Source organism: Bombina bombina, chromosome 1, assembly GCF_027579735.1.
Source record: "Bombina bombina isolate aBomBom1 chromosome 1, aBomBom1.pri, whole genome shotgun sequence".
In the NCBI taxonomy this organism is placed as follows: Eukaryota; Metazoa; Chordata; class Amphibia; order Anura; family Bombinatoridae; genus Bombina; species Bombina bombina.
Genome location: NC_069499.1, coordinates 584,690,835 through 584,708,571, shown reverse-complemented (window position 1 = coordinate 584,708,571; position 17,737 = coordinate 584,690,835). Strand labels below are relative to the sequence as shown.

At 40.4% G+C, this 17,737-nt stretch overlaps 1 protein-coding gene across 6 annotated transcripts in view; it reads right to left on the bottom strand.

The window, feature by feature from the left end:
* COL6A3 (collagen type VI alpha 3 chain) overlaps positions 1–694 on the bottom strand; it is a 149,208-nt gene extending 148,514 nt beyond the window's left edge. For 3 of the 6 annotated variants that reach the window (XM_053698857.1, XM_053698858.1, XM_053698861.1), the window contains exon 1: positions 497–694. The gene's annotated coding sequence lies outside the window, so the exon portion shown is untranslated. The remainder of the gene's footprint in view (positions 1–496) is intronic. The other 3 variants (XM_053698860.1, XM_053698862.1, XM_053698863.1) reach the window with 1 other exon arrangement.
* Positions 695–17,737: the final 17,043 nt, after the last annotated feature.

Below are 17,737 nucleotides of genomic sequence, written 5' to 3'. Positions count from 1 at the left end.
TGAGCCGGGGAGGCTAGAGGGCTGGATTGAATTTAGCAGACTGTATCACTATATTTATGTATTTAATTGTATATCACCAGCCGTCACTGCATGTCGCTGTATTTAACTGTGTATTGTTAATTGGCATTATGCTGCTTAATTTCTATATATATTTATGTTTGCATTCTGTGTTTAAATATTTCCTAAGGTTTCATGTGTCTGCATAATAGTACTGCACCTCTATCTATCTATCTATCTATCTATCTATCTATCTATCTATCTATCTGTAAATCTACAGACTAACACAAACACCATTTGTCCGAATGTTTCCTAAAACTCACTGTATGTCAGTGCATGTCATATTAAGGAACTTTTTGCACTGCTTGTTTTTATGTTAAACAAAGTTCTGGTACCATCAATTTTCCCTCTAGGATGATTGATTTCAACCCCCCCTATTTAAATCCCTTCTATCACATTCTTCTGACACAGAATTACAACCTGGTTCCTATCAGCTTACCCCTGAGCTGAAGGGATGTAACTTGTCACTTCACAGATAGGTGCCAGTCATGTTCCTCTTCCAGTACTTCTGAGATGCTCTGCGGGGCAGAGGGTCTTTCCTTCCTCCCTTGGGGCTGTGGATTTTGGGTGGTGAAAAGGCTCTGCTGCTGGGATGGAAGTTAGCAGCTCAGAACTGAGAGAGGCAATTCCAGTCTCACAATCCCTGCCCCAAATGAAAAGCAGACTTTTACCCTCCCTCTCCTCCTCTAAACCTGCACTCCCTCTTCTAAACTGTTCCCATCTGGCTCCTATCACAGGCTGATGTCACAGGTTTTTATGTTAACCCTTACATATCTTTGGAATTTGTGCATCACTACCACAAAACCATGGTCCTGTGTTGCATCAAGAAAGCAAAGTTAGGAAATGATTGTTTGTCTCATGAAAAATCTAAGCAAGACAGACAAATTGCAGGGTATTGGGCAGGTACAATGAGTCAGAAAATACAATCATTGAATAAACTGCCAGAAAGCCAGTACCATGCACAGACATTCAGGTAGCTAGGACATACAGAAGGTAGCTGGGACATACAGAGGGTAGCTAGGACATACAGAGGGTAACTAGGACATAGAGAAGTTAGCTGGGACATACAGAGGGTAACTAGAACATACAAAGGGTAGTTTGGACATACAGAGGGTAGCTAGGACAAACAGTGGGTAACTAGGACATATAGAAGTTAGCTGGGACATACAGAGGGTAGTTAGGACATTCAGAGGGTAGCTAGGACACACAGAGTGTAGCTAGGACATACAGAGAGTAGTTGGGACATACAGAGGGTAACTAGCACATACAGATAGTAACTAGGGCATACAGAGGGTAGCTAGGGCATGCAGAGGGTAGCTAGAGGGTAGCTAGTACATACAGAGGGTAGCTAGGAGATATAGAGGGTAGCTAGGACATACAGAGTGTAACTAAGAAATACAGAGAGTATCTGGGACATACAGAGGGTAACTAGGACATACAGAGGGTAGCTGGGACATACAGAGGGTAGATAGGACATACAGAGGTTAGCTAGGACCTACAGAGGATAGCTGGAACATACAGAGGGTAGCTAGAACATACAGGGGGTAACTAGGACATACAGAGGGTAACTAGGACATACAGAGGGTAGCTGGGACATACAGAGGATAACTGGGGCATACAGAGGATAGCTGGGACATACAGAGGGTAACTAGGACATACAGTGGGTAGCTGGGACATACATAGTGTAGCTAGGAAATACAGAGGGTAGCTGGGACAAACAGTGGGTAACTGGGACATACATAGGGTAACTAGGACATACAAATGGTAGTTGAGACATACAGAGGGAAACTAGGACATGCAGAGGGTAACTAGGACAAACAGAGGGTAGCTGGGACATACAGAGGGTAGCTGGGACATACAGAGGGTTACTGAGACATACAGAGGGTAACTAGGATATATAGAGGGTAGCTGGGACATAAAGAGGGTAGCTAGGACATAAAAGTGGATGGCTGGGACATACAGAGTGTAGCTAGGACATACAGAGGGTAGCTATGACATACAGAGGATAACTAGGACATACAGAGGGTAGCTAGGACATACAGAGGGTAGCTAGCACATACAGAGGGTAACTAGGACATAGAGAAGTTAGCTGGGACATACAGAGGGTAACTAGAACATACAATGGGTAGCTTGGACATACACGGTAGCTAGGACATACAGAAGGTAATTAGGACATACAGAAGATAGCTGGGACATACAGAGGGTAACTAGGACATTCAGAGGGTAGCTAGGACATACAGAGTGTAGCTAGGACATACAGAGAGTAGTTGGGACATACAGAGGGTAACTAGGACATACAGAGTATAACAAGGACATACAGAAGTTAGCTAGGACATACAGAGGTTAGCTGGGACATACAGATGATAGCTAGGGCATACATAGGAAAAACTAGGACATACAAAGGGTAACTGGGACATACAGGATAGCTAAAACATACAGAGGATAACTAGGACATACAGAGGATAGCTAGGGCATACAGAGATTAACTAGGACATACAGAGGGTAGCTGGGACATACAGAGGATAGCTAGGACATACAGAGGGTAGCTAGGACATACAGATGGTAGTTGAGACATACAGAGGGGAGGTGGGACATACAGAGGATAACTAGGACATACAGAGGGTAGCTGGGACATACAGAGGGTAGCTGAGACATACAGAGGGCAGCTGAGACATACAGAGGGTATATAGGATATACATAGGGTAGCTGGGACATACAGAGGGTAACTAGGACATACGGGTAACTAGGACATACAGAGTGTAGCATAGACATACAGAGGGTAGCTGGGACATACAGAGGGTAGCTGGGACATACAGAGGGTAACTAGGACATACAGAGGGTAGTTAGGACATACAGATGGTAGTTGAGACATACAGAGGGTAGCTAGGACATACAGAGGGTAGCTGGGACATACAGAGGGTAGCTAGGACATACAGAGGATAACTAGGACATACAAAGGGTAGCTGGGACATACAGAGGGTAGCTGAGATATACAGAGGGTAAATAGGACATACAGAAGATAGCTGGGACATACAGAGGATAACTTGGACATACAGAGTCTAGCTGGAACATACAGTGTGTAGCTGGGATATACAGAGGGTAACTAGGACATACAGAGGGTAACTAGGACATACAGAAGGTACCTGGGACATACAGAGGGTAGCTAGGACATACAGAGGGTAACTAGGACATACAGAGGGTAGTTGGAACATAAAGAGGATAGCTAGGACATACAGAGGGTAGCTGGGACATATAGAGGCTTGCTAGCACATACAGAGGATAACTAGGACATGCAAAGAGTAGCTGGGACATACAGAGGATAACTTGGACATACAGAGTGTAGCTGGAACATACAGTGTGTAGCTGGGATATACAGAGGGTAACTAGGACATACAGAGGGTAACTAGGACAAACAGAGGTTGGCTGAGGCATACAGAGGGTAACTAGGACATATAGAGGGTAACTAGGACATACAGAGGGTAGCTGGAACATACATAAAATAGCTGAAACATACAGATGGGGTAGCTGGGACATACAGAGGGTAACTAGGACATACAGAGGGTAGCTGGGACATACAGAGGGTAGCTAGGACATACAGAAGGTAGCTAGGACATACAGAGGGTAGCTGGAACATACAAAGGATAGCTGAGACATACAGAGGGTAGCTGAGACATACAGAGGGTAACTAGGACATACAGAGGGTAGCTGGGACATACAGAGGATAGCTAGGCCATACAAAGGGTAACTAGGACATACAGAGAGTAGCTGAGACATACAGAGGGTACCTGGGACATACAGACGGTAATTAGGACATACAGAGGGTAGCTAGGACATACATAGAGTAGCTGAGACATACAGAGGGTAGTTGAGACATACAGAGGGTAGCTACGATATACAAAGGGTAACTAGGACATACAGAGGGCAGCTGGGACATACAGAGGGTAGCTAGGACATACAGAGGGTAGCTAGGACATAAAGAGGGTACCTGGGACACACAGAGGGTAACTAGAACATACAGAGCATAGCTAGGACATACAGAGAGTAGCTGAGACAAACAGAAGGTAGGTAGGACATACAGAGGGTAACTAGGACATACAGAGGGCAGCTGGGACATACAGAGGGTAGCTAGGACATACAGAGGGTAACTAGGACATACAGAGGGTAGCTGGAACATACAGAAGATTATAGCTGAGACATACAGAGGGTAGCTGGGACATACAGATGGTAACTAGGACATACAGAGGGTAGCTGGGACATACAGAGGGTAGCTAGGACATACAGAGGGTATTTAGGACATACAGAGGGTAGATGGAACATACAGAGGATAGCTGAGACATACAGAGGTTAACTAGGACATACAGAGGGTAACTAGGACTTACAGAGGGTGTGTGATATTGAGATTATCAGTTGGTATGAACCATATCAACCTGTTGTTATGTGCACAATGGTAGAGTCAGGAAGTGCCTCTTGCATAGTGTGTGTGTGTGTATAGCATTCTTAATAAAGTTACAGTTATGAAGACCTGTGCTTGATCTCCTTATATAAACTAAGATAAAACATGGTGTCAGAATAAGGAGTTCCCTGCTTCCATCTGAACTGACAAGCAAGGACTCTGAGGAATCCATTAAAAATCTTTGCAGCAAATTGAAAGTGTGAGAGTCAAGGCTCTGGCAGAGTTACTACAGCTTCTTCTCATGAACTGAGTAAGTGCATCATAACTTGTACAACTGGCTGATTCTAACAGCACTACAGACTTTTATATTAATACTGCATAATTCAGACAATTAAGATGGAAAAGTTAAATCCTCCACCAGAATTGAAAATGACTGGTAATATGGAAGATGCATGGCAGAGGTTTAAGCAAAGATTCCAGCTATATGTTAGAGCTATAGGAGCTCAGGAGCAAGATGATGAACAAAAGATTGCACTTTTTCTGACTGTAGCAGGATCAGCAGCAATAGATGTATACAACACCTTCACATTTACAGATGAAGAAAGGGATGTTTATCAGGTTGTTCTAGACAAATGAAACCTATGAAAGGTATCTTTTCAGATGTAGAATGCAGAATGAAACAGAGACTATTGAGGACTATGTAACAGACTTAAAACTGAAGAGTAGATCATGTAATTATGGAGCAATGTGTAACTCATTAATCAGAGACCAGCTAGTCATGGGCAGCAGAAATATAAGGGTTAAAGAACGCTTGCTCAGAGAGAAAGATTTAACACTGGAAAAGGCAGTAGAAATTTGTCAAAGTTCAGAAGCAGCACAGGAACAAGTGCGCACACTCTGCCACAGTACAGCAGCAACAACAGTAATGTCAGTTACAGTGGGGAAAAACAAAGTGCATCCACATTATGAAAATAAAATGAAAGGAAAAAGTTTTATCACACAAACAGCAAATTCTCAGCCTGAATCAGACTGGCTATGTACCAGATGTGGAAAGCAGCATGGCATAAGACAATGTCAGGCTTATGGGGAAATCTGCAGAAAATGTGGAAAAAGGAATCACTTTCAAAAGTTGTGTAAAGCTAAAATAACGGTTCACATTGTTGACCAGTCAGAAAGTGAGGAATCAGAAGAATTCTTTATTGGAATACTTGACTTAAAGGGACAGTTTACTCAAATATTTTCTCCCCTTTAATTTGTTCCCAATGATCCACTTTACCTGTTGGAGTGTATTAAATTGTTTACAAGTAGCTCCTTTACCCTTATATTGGCATTTGAAATTGTTAATTTAGCATGTGGTATCCCCACCTATTCTGAAAGTTTGTGGCCGTGCGTACCAGCTATAGATAAGCTTTGTAAACACAGCCAGCAGAAGAAATTACACTCCCAGTGTGATAAAGCAGAGATAAGGTAATAAAATGTTGATTTTCCATTGTTCTCTCAAAGTATTAGTGATTGTTTTAAGGACAGATATAAGATAAAGAAGCAGGTATATGTACACAATGTGATACAGTAATGAGATCTGATTATACCTACAAGCTCAACCTATTTTATTAGGCTGTGGCTTCAAAACACAAAATCAGATCTTTAATATACAGAAATAAACCTTAAAAAGCTAATTTTCATACATTTTTTACTCTGCAGTTGGTAAAAAAAGCAATTGTAAACACATTAAGGGAAAAACTATTTTACAGTATACTGTCCCTTTAACCAAAGCTACAGATAAGGAGTGGGTCATTGAAGCTATTACAAATGGCACTAATATTGCTTACAAAGTAGATACAAGTGCACAAGCTAATTTGATGCCTGAGAGCAAGTATCACCAATTGAAGAACAAACCAGAACTTCTGAAAAGCTCAGTTAAACTAAAGACATATAATGGGGATTTTATCCCAGTGCTTGGCAAGTGCAGTGTGTTCCTGGAATATGGAAATCAAACGCATAAAATGAACATTCTGGTAGTTCCAGGAAACAAACCAGCTCTACTGGGTCTTCAAATGTGTGAAACTTTAGGACTGATTAAAAGGGTAAATGCCATTGATGGAACTAATAAAGAAGAGGACATAGAACATTTATTAACAGACTATGCTGCAGTATTTGAAGGAATAGGATGTCTTCCAATGCAACATAAAATACAACTAAAAGAAGGATCTCGTCCAGTAGTGCATGCCATGCGAAATGTTCCAGTTGCTCTAAGGGATCGTCTTAAACGGGAACTTGCCAGGATGGAGGATAAAGGTATTATAAAGAAAATCAAGACACCTAATGAATGGGTTCATTCTATGGTGTTGGTGGAAAAACCGGATGGGGGTCTAAGAATCTGTATTGATCCCAAGGAACTGAATAAAAGCATCCTAAGAGAACACTTCCATTTACCAACAAAACCAGAATTGCTTGGGGAGCTAAGTGGAGCAACTGTATTCAGTAAACTGGATGCATCCTCAGGATTTTGGCAAATTCCACTGGAGGAGGAAAGCATGAAACTCTGCACTTTTAATACTCCTTATGGGAGGTACTGTTACAAACGATTGCCCTTCGGCTTGTGTTCAGCACCGGAAGTGTTTCATAGTACCATGCAGCAACTTCTTGAACGAATACCAGGCACAACCGTATTCATTGATGATATTCTGATCTGGGGTAAAACCAAGCAAGAACATGATGAAAGGCTAAAGATGGTCTTAGATGTTGCTAAGGAGAATAATTTGAAGTTCAATAAGACAAAGTGTCAATTCAGAAAAACTTCAATTCAATATTTGGGAGAACAACTGACGGGAGGTGGTGTTTTACCAGACATGAAAAAGATTAAGGCAATTACAGAAATGCCACAGCCAGAAAAAAGATATACAACGCTTACTAGGAATGGTGAATTACCTTGGCAAGTTCATACCTATTTTACCAGACAAAACTGTACTAATGCGACAACTACTCAGAAAAAACTATGCCTGGGAATGGTCAGAGAATCACCAGAAAGAATGGAAGTTTTTGAAGGACATGCTTACTACTGCACCAACTCTGCAATTCTTTGATCCAACAGAAAAAACAAAGTTGTCAACTGATGCTTCACAAAATGGATTGGGAGCAGTTCTATTTCAAAATCAAGGCTCGGGATGGATGCCTGTGGCTTATGCATCTAGGGCATTGACAGATACTGAAAAATCATATGCTCAAATTGAAAAGGAAACACTGGGACTAGTTTACGGATGTGAAAAATTTCATGTTTATTTGTATGGAAGAGTATTTTCAGCAGAAACTGATCACAAACCTTTGATTCACATCTACCAAAAGGGCTTGATAGATGCACCTCCAAGAATTCAACGTTTGTTGCTGAGACTTCAAAGGTATGACTTCACCTTGGATTTTATACCTGGCAAGGAGTTGGTGGTAGCGGATGCTCTGTCACGAGCTTACTTACCATTTAACAATGAGGACTTACAGTTGCAGAAAGAGGTGACTGTTCACGTCAATCTGATCTTGAAGACAGCCCCATTTAGTCATGCAATGTGGGCAGCAATAGAACAGGCTACAGAAACAGATGCTCTTTTAAGTCAAGTGAAGAAAGCAGTTTCTAGTGGCAAATCTAAGACACTAATGCCATCACTGTATAGACCATACATTTCTGAAATTTCTTTGATAAAAGGGGTACTTTTGAAAGGACAAAAGATAATTGTACCAGCGAGTTTGCAAAGTCAAATACTGAAAAGACTACACAAAGGTCATTCAGGTATAGAAAAGACAAAAAGACGAGCTAGAGACATTTTGTACTGGCCAAATGTGAATGAAAACATTGAGACAATGATCACTCAATGCCGGACTTGCCAAAAATTCAGACCTCAGTTACCTAAAGAGCCTATACTGGATACGGACTTCCCATTGGCACCCTGGGAAAAGTTAGGAATGGACTTGTTTGTTTTAAAAAATCAGCATTATATCTTAGTAATGGATTACTTCTCTAATTACCCAGAGATAGCATTATTGGAAGATGAGTCAGCATGTACAGTGATCAAAAAAGTAAAAGCAATTTTGGCGAGACATGGCATTCCAAGAGTAATAATATCAGACAATGGTCCTCAATTCAATTGTAGAGAGTTTAGGGTTTTTGCCAGTACCTATGAATTTGAACATCGAACATCCAGCCCAGGATATCCACAAGCAAATGGATTAGCAGAAGCTGGAGTAAAAATAGTGAAAAACATACTTCGTAAAGCAAGAGATGCAGACGAGGATCCATGTCTGGCTCTTCTTAGCTATAGAGCTACTCCTTTAAAATGTGGGAAGTCACCGGCAGAATTATTGTTTGGCAGACAGCTGGTCACACGAGTACCAGTTGTGAAACCTTGGAAAAGGTTCCCACAAAAACATGTAATAGAAACCAAATTGAAACTCAGAGAAAAAAGGAATGAATACTATGACCGAGCTGCAAAGCCTTTGGAGAATCTTCAGGTACAAACTCCTGTGCAAGTACAAGGTTCAAACAGCTGGAATACTGAAGGGACAGTTATCCAGCAATATTCTCCAAGATCGTATGTAGTTCAAACCAATGATGGGCAATGTTTACGTAGGAATCGTAGACATTTTATGGCTATTTCATCAGTTCACAACATTTCGGCAGTGAAGGAAACCTGTGAGGATACATTGAACACTCCATTGCAGCTGGAGAATGAAGATGCCAGAGAAACTTTGCAAAGCTCGACAAACTTGCCTGCCAGTGATGCAATGCAAACAAGGTCAGGTCGATATATCAAAAAACCTAATCGTCTAATTGAACAATGTTAAAAGGGACTGAAGTTTTTTTCACATAGACTACAGTTAAACAAAAATGTACTTTAAGTTTTCTGTTGTTTAAAAAGAAAAGAAAAAGGGAAATGTGTGATATTGAGATTATCAGTTGGTATGAACCATATCAACCTGTTGTTATGTGCACAATGGTAGAGTCAGGAAGTGCCTCTTGCATAGTGTGTGTGTGTATAGCATTCTTAATAAAGTTTACAGTTATGAAGACCTGTGCTTTATCTCCTTATATAAACTAAGATAAAACAGAGGGTAGCTTGGATATACAGAGGATAGCTAGGACATACAGAGGGTAACTAGGACATACAGAGGGTACCTGGGACATACAGAGGGTAGCTAGGACATAAAGAGGGTAGTGGGGAAAATACAGAGGGTAGCTAGGACATACAGAGGGTAACTAGGACATACAGAGGGTAGTTGGAACATAAAGAGGATAGCTAGGACATACAGAGGGTAGCTGGGACATATAGAGGCTTGCTAGCACATACAGAGGATAACTAGGACATGCAAAGAGTAGCTGGGACATACAGAGGGTAACTAGGACATACAGAGGGTAGCTGGGACATACAGTGTGTAGCTGGGACATACAGAGGGTAGCTAGGACATACAGAGGATAGCTAGGACATACAGAGGGTAGCTGGGACATACAGAAGGTAGCTGGGACATACAGAGGGTAACTAGGACATACAGAGGGTAACTAAGACATACAGAGGGCAGCTGGGACATACAGAGGGTAACTAGGACAAACAGAGGTTAGATAGGACATACAGGGCGTAGCTGAGACATACAGAGGGTAGCTAGGACATACAGAAGATAACTAGGACATACAGAGGGTAGCTGGGGCATACAGAAGGTACCTGGGACACACAGAGGGTAACTAGAACATACAGAGCGTAGCTAGGACATACAGAGAGTAGCTGAGACAAACAGAGGGTAGGTAGGACATGCAGAGGGTAACTAGGACATACAGAGGGCAGCTGGGACATACAGAGGGTAGCTAGAACATACAGAAGATAGCTGAGACATACAGAGGGTAGCTGGGACATACAGATGGTAACTAGGACATACAGAGGGTAGCTGGGACATACAGAGGGTAGCTAGGACATACAGAGGGTATTTAGGACATACAGAGGGTAACTAGGACATACAGAGGGTAGCTGGAACATACAGAAGATAGCTGAGACATACAGAGGGTAGCTGGGACATACAGATGGTAACTAGGACATACAGAGGGTAGCTGGGACATACAGAGGGTAGCTAGGACATACAGAGGGTATTTAGGACATACAGAGGGTAGATGGAACATACAGAGGATAGCTGAGACATACAGAGGATAACTAGGACATACAGAGGGTAACTAGGACTTACAGAGGGTAGCTTGGATATACAGAGGATAGCTAGGACATACAGAGGGTAACTAGGACATACAGAAGGTACCTGGGACATACAGAGGGTAGCTAGGACATACAGAGGGTAACTAGGACATACAGAGGGTAGTTGGAACATAAAGAGGATAGCTAGGACATACAGAGGGTAGCTGGGACATATAGAGGCTTGCTAGCACATACAGAGGATAACTAGGACATGCAAAGAGTAGCTGGGACATACAGAGGGTAACTAGGACATACAGAGGGTAGCTGGGACATACAGTGTGTAGCTGGGACATACAGAGGGTAGCTAGGACATACAGAGGATAGCTAGGACATACAGAGGATAGCTAGGACATACAGAGGGTAGCTGGGACATACAGAAGGTAGCTGGGACATACAGAGGGTAACTAGGACATACAGAGGGTAACTAAGACATACAGAGGGCAGCTGGGACATACAGAGGGTAACTAGGACAAACAGAGGTTAGATAGGACATACAGAGCGTAGCTGAGACATACAGAGGGTAGCTAGGACATACAGAAGATAACTAGGACATACAGAGAGTAGCTGGGGTATACAGAAGGTACCTGGGACATACAGAGGATAGCTAGGACATACAGAGGGTAGTTTGGACATACCGAGGGTAACTAGGACATACAGAGGGTAACTAGGACATACAGAGGGTAGCTGGGACATACAGAAGGTAACTAGGTCATACAGAGAGCAGCTGGAGCATACAGAGGGTAGCTAGGACATACAGAGGGTAACTAGGACATACAGAAGGTAACTAGGACATACAGAGGGTAACTACGACATACAGAGGGTAGCTGGGACATACAGAGGTTAGTTTTGACATACAGAGGTTAACTAGGACATACAGAGGGTAGCTGGGACATACAGAGGGAAACTAGGACATACAGAGGGTAACTAGGACATACAGAGGGTAGTTGGGACATACAGAGGTTAACCAGGACATACAGGGGGTAGCTGGGACATGCAGAGGGTAACTAGGACATACAGAGGGTAACTAGGACATACATATACTTTTGTATTTTTTTTTATAGGTTTTAACTCCTACCCAGAGTAATTGGCTGTGTCTTAAGGAAGGAACATATAGATGTGTCAAAACTAATTGTGGAATGTGCAAATACATTAATATGGATCCTAGCTTTTACAATAGTGACCACACTAAAAAGTTTAACAAAAAAAACGTTGCATGTGGGATTTCACACACGTAGTTTATCTTTTGACATGCGGTTGTGGTCTTAGAAAGATTAGACAAATATTTTCAGATCTTAATAACATTAAAAATAAATTAGACAAACACAGCATCCCCTTATACTTTCGGGATGTTCATGGGGGTGATGCTAGGACCCTGAAGATCCAAGTCATAGATTGGATCCCTCTTAATAAAACTAATAGAATGCTGTCTCTTAGGAAGCAGGATACCTACTGGATACAAAGGCTGAATTGCTTGTATCCAGGGAGTCTCAATGTAGACTTAGATATGGCTGCTGTAAGGTTTTGTATTTATTATTTGCATATATAGTTACATTAGGACTGTGAGAAGTGAGATGCACTAAGATTTCAGGCTAATTATGTGATTGGGCCATTTTAGTCTGTATGATCACTGTCCAGTCATTTTATTTTTATTTCTATTTTTAGTTTACCAGTATATAAATGTTAGTTAGGTGTAACAGAGGGTAACTAGGACATACAGAGGGTAGCTGGGACATACAGAGGGTAACAAAGACATACAGAGGGTAGCTGGGACATACAGAGGGGAGCTGGGACATATAGAGGATAACTAGGACACACAGAGGGTAGCTGGGACATACAGAGGGTAGCTGAGACATACAGAGGGTAGCTGAGACATACAGAGGGTAGCTGAGACATACAGAGGGTATATAGGACTTACAGAGGGTAGCTGGGACATACAGAGGGTAACAAAGACATACAGAGGGTAGCTGAGACATACAGAGGGTATATAGGACTTACAGAGGGTAGCTGGGACATACAGAGGGTAACAAAGACATACAGAGGGGAGCTGGGACATACAGAGGGTAGCTGAGACATACAGAGGGTAACAAAGACATACAGAGGGTAGTTGGGACATACAGAGGGTATATAGAACATATATAAGTTAGGCAATGAATAGAGACACAGAGTGACAGGACAGTTTAAAAAAAAATTCTAAAATACAGGGGCAGACACATAGACAAGACAAAGGGGCCTATCTATCAAGCTCTGTATGGAGCTTGAAGTCCTGTGTTTCTGGCGAGCCTTCAGGCTCGCCAGAAACACCAGTTATTAATCAGCGGTCTAAAGACTGCTGCTCCATAACCTGTCCGCCTGCTCTGAGGAGGCGGATAAACATCGCCGCAATTCAACCCGATGGAATACGATCGGGTTGATTGACACCCCCTGCTAGCGGCCGATTGGCCGTGAATCTGCAGTGGGCGTTGTTGCACCAGCAGTTCACAAGAGCTCTAGATGCAATGCTGAATGCGAAGAGCGTATTGCTCTCCGCATTCAGCGAGGTCTGTCAGACATGATCCGCAATGTCGGATCATGTCCGACAGGCCTTTCATAAATAGGCCCCAAGGGTTGTCAGACAGCAGACTATATTCAGAGCCGAACATTCTACAAAACATAAGAAAGACATATGATGAGATAAATCAGGACATAAAGTTTCTAAAACCTGATGAGGTAGCATGAAAGCAAATATTCACTAAATACTGTAATACAAAACCTTACTTCCATAACATTAATACATGCGATTGTCCTTTAGCTGTTTTTTTTTTTGCTACGATGTCATAATGGGTTAAAGCATTGTTGGGAAGGGAGGGGGGTTTATATGTTTAGAAATGTCCAGCACCTAATATCTTCCCATTAGGCTCCCCTCCCAATATGAGTGAGGGGAAGTAGCCCCAGGAGTTGGCAGTTTCTCAGCAACTATTTGCTCTTGTTGGCTAAAGATATTATAGAATCTAGAAAGTTGCAGAAATCACTTGGGGATTTCATGTAGCTCCACAAATTCCAAAAATATCTTACTTTTGCACAGAAAATGTGCAGTTAGAAGCACAAAACCGATAAGAGAGGGGTTGTGAGCTTTCACATTTAGAGGTTAAATAAAGTCTTGGTCTGAAGCAATGCAAAGTAAATGAAATAAGAGCATAAGACATAATGTTTAAACCAGAAAGATGATAGTAAACAGTATTGTGGCTAAGACAATGCCATCCCAAAAGATACTTTCTGCTCCAAATTTGCAAGGTAGTGTCTTTTTTATCTGTCCAGTGTTCTACACAGAGGGCAAGATTACAAGTTGCGTGTCAAATCAGTTGTGAAAACACAGAGTTATGGCTTTTTCGCTTTTTGGGTTAGGCAGCTATTACAAGTTGCGAAAATAACTTATTTTGCATGCGTGTTAAGACGCATAATCTAAACAGACAAATTGCGTGCATGTTCACGTATTCCCCATAGAAATCAATAGAGAAGACAAATAGAAAACCCCCCCACAAAAACCCTAATCTGTTGCACAAAGCCCTTGATGTATTCTCCTCGAAAAGTGTACATGAAAATGCAAATATTTCATATTGAGAAAATGTTTTCGTAATGGAATATGTTCTATTTATTTATAAATAAATATTTCTCTATATATGTGATGATTTTTGGACTGATATCTATTTATAGCGAGATATGTATATGATTATATATATGTCTAGATATCTTGAGATCTATATGCGAATATCTCTTTGAAAATCCATATGAGATATTGTTTAATGTGCATAAGATTGTAATGTAAAATCTTTTCATTATCTTCATAGTTAAACATATACATAGAAATCCATGTTTCTTTATGTATGTGTATGTAAAATTCCTTCGTCTGCTTTTTTTCCTAACACCAGAGATCTCGTATCTTTGAGCACTTATAACTTTTGTGTGCAATATTTATTTCAAGCAACTGCTTTTTTTTCAAGCCGTGTAATAGCTGCACAATGGAAATTGATTGCGAAAAGACCATATCGCGCATGGAATACTCATAACGCGCGACTTTTAATCTTGCCCAGAGAGAGGAGAGAAAGAATGGGTGGGGTTAAAAAATTAAATAATAAAGGTAGCAATAAGTTACAGAAGATGAAATTGCCCACAGTACTTCTGTAGCTTTGATATTTAGCTTTATTTACACATTTTATGGTCTGGGGGCAAATGATCTTTTAATGTAACTTTAAAACGCTGCTTCACATGTATTATGGGTAGTTACACGTAACATCAGTTACCTCTTCTAGACACACATGCTGTTGCTTGTAAGAACTTATTAGGGGGTGCATGGTGGGATCATATCCCCCCACTCTGACAGAAAAGATAATTTAATTGGACACTCACGTCAATATTAAACTTTCATGAATCAGAAAAAGCACACCATTATAAGAATCTTTACTTTCCATTATCACATGTTGCACAATCTTTTTATGTGGACATAGGTGTGTATTTTGGGCTACACCAACAACCTCTGCATAGGGCAGCAAAATTTTATGGGGTAGCAAACTTTGAAGATAAGCTTAGTTTAATGATATCTTACTGCTAACAATTTTGCATGGATTTCTTGGTGTCTGGCAGGAATGATTGAATAACTAGCTACTTAGTATGATATATATATATATATATATATATATATATATTAAAATTATGGGGGGGGAGATAAAAAACTGAAATGAAAATCCTCCATGTCTCAAAATTAAATCAATGTAAATATTTGCATAGGAAATTAGTACATCTAAGCAAGTATCCCCGCTTGCCCCCAGAAATTCTTAATATGCAATGTTCCCAATGCACAAGAGAATTGTGGGTAAGATATGCAAATTAGGTATGCAAATTCTCAGTTTTTTTGCTTCAAAATACTGTTTTAACACAGCAATCCTTTTAAACAGGAATATGACAGCAAACCAGAAATCACTCACTATACAAGCCTGTTTCGTTCTTTTTAGAACTCATCAGTAGGATATAGATTTCTGATTGCTGCATTGGAAAAGCTATTTTCATGGTTAAACCAAAATTCATTAAAATTATGGGGGGGGAGATAAAAAACTGAAATGAAAATCCTCCATGTCTCAAAATTAAATCAATGTAAATATTTGCATAGGAAATTAGTACATCTAAGCAAGTATCCCCGCTTGCCCCCAGAAATTCTTAATATGCAATGTTCCCAATGCACAAGAGAATTGTGGGTAAGATATGCAAATTAGGTATGCAAATTCTCAGTTTTTTTGCTTCAAAATACTGTTTTAACACAGCAATCCTTTTAAACAGGAATATGACAGCAAACCAGAAATCACTCACTATACAAGCCTGTTTCGTTCTTTTTAGAACTCATCAGTAGGAGATAGATTTCTGATTGCTGCATTGGAAAAGCTATTTTCATGGTTAAACCAAAATTCATTAAAATTATGGGGGGGGAGATAAAAAACTGAAATGAAAATCCTCCATGTCTCAAAATTAAATCAATGTAAATATTTGCATAGGAAATTAGTACATCTAAGCAAGTATCCCCGCTTGCCCCCAGAAATTCTTAATATGCAATGTTCCCAATGCACAAGAGAATTGTGGGTAAGATATGCAAATTAGGTATGCAAATTCTCAGTTTTTTTGCTTCAAAATACTGTTTTAACACAGCAATCCTTTTAAACAGGAATATGACAGCAAACCAGAAATCACTCACTATACAAGCCTGTTTCGTTCTTTTTAGAACTCATCAGTAGGAGATAGATTTCTGATTGCTGCATTGGAAAAACTGAGAATTTGCATACCTAATTTGCATATCTTACCCACAATTCTCTTGTGCATTGGGAACATTGCATATTAAGAATTTCTGGGGGCAAGCGGGGATACTTGCTTAGATGTACTAATTTCCTATGCAAATATTTACATTGATATATATATATATATATATATATATATATATGAATACAAGAGAAAATGCACAGTAAACCTTATCCTGCATCCCCCTATTAAGCATCCAAATATAGAAATAGGACACCTCCCCTCTTGAAACATATGACAGTGAACACATAAAACTAATCAAGAATGTTAATTCATCTTTATTAGGGCTAAACAAAATAAATCAACAAAGCATAAAACAGGGATCCCTAAGTACTAATTCAAAGTAAAAATGAACTGAAATGGGCGCTCTATATTAGAGGCCAGCAGTGCTAAAATGTCTCAATAAATCAGATTGATTGTGCAAAATAGCACAAAGTAACAAACAACTGCTGTATGTGTCCTGTTTGACACATATAGCAGTTGTTTGTTACTTTGTGCTATTTTGCGCAATCAAAGTAGGATTGGATTCCATCAGAAAACCATAAATACTAATGTATAGAAAAACACTTTATTACAAAGTAGCTATACATCAAACACATATATAAAAAAAATACCACCTTAAAAACTACTAGTGGCCACTAGAGAGATGCACTGAAGCACACAGCATAGATTAGTGCCAGGTTAGTAGCATAATTAGCACTGAATTTAAGGTGGTAACGTTTAGTGTGTTAACGAGTGTTAACATAAAAATTCTCCATATACTTTAATGGAGTTAAATGTTTTTACCACCAGTTTCCAAACTTTACCAGCTCAATGGAAACTAGGCCCTAGTATGTAGTCTAGATTTCATGCAGGAATCAATAGATGTCAATTAATCGCAGCAATGTTCCTTTAAATTAATTGATAACAACCATCAACATCAGCATTCCTTTTCAAGCCATATGCTGCTCAGACCATTCATATATTTGTAATCCAAATTTAGAATAAAAGTCATATATCTAGGCAACCGGATGCACAGCAAATTACAGCATGCAGCCAAAACCCACGACTTACAAGCATATTCTTGCATGGACGATAAAAACTGTGTTATCAGGGGGGTGGAGCTGAAAGCTGACATGAGAGCAGCATAATCCCGGAGTTCCGGCGCACCAGGCAATCAATCATCAACATATCCCTGCCATCATGAGATGAAACCTTTAAAAATATAAGGAATCTTTCTGTCCATCACCTCTGGATCACAAAGAGCTGTATA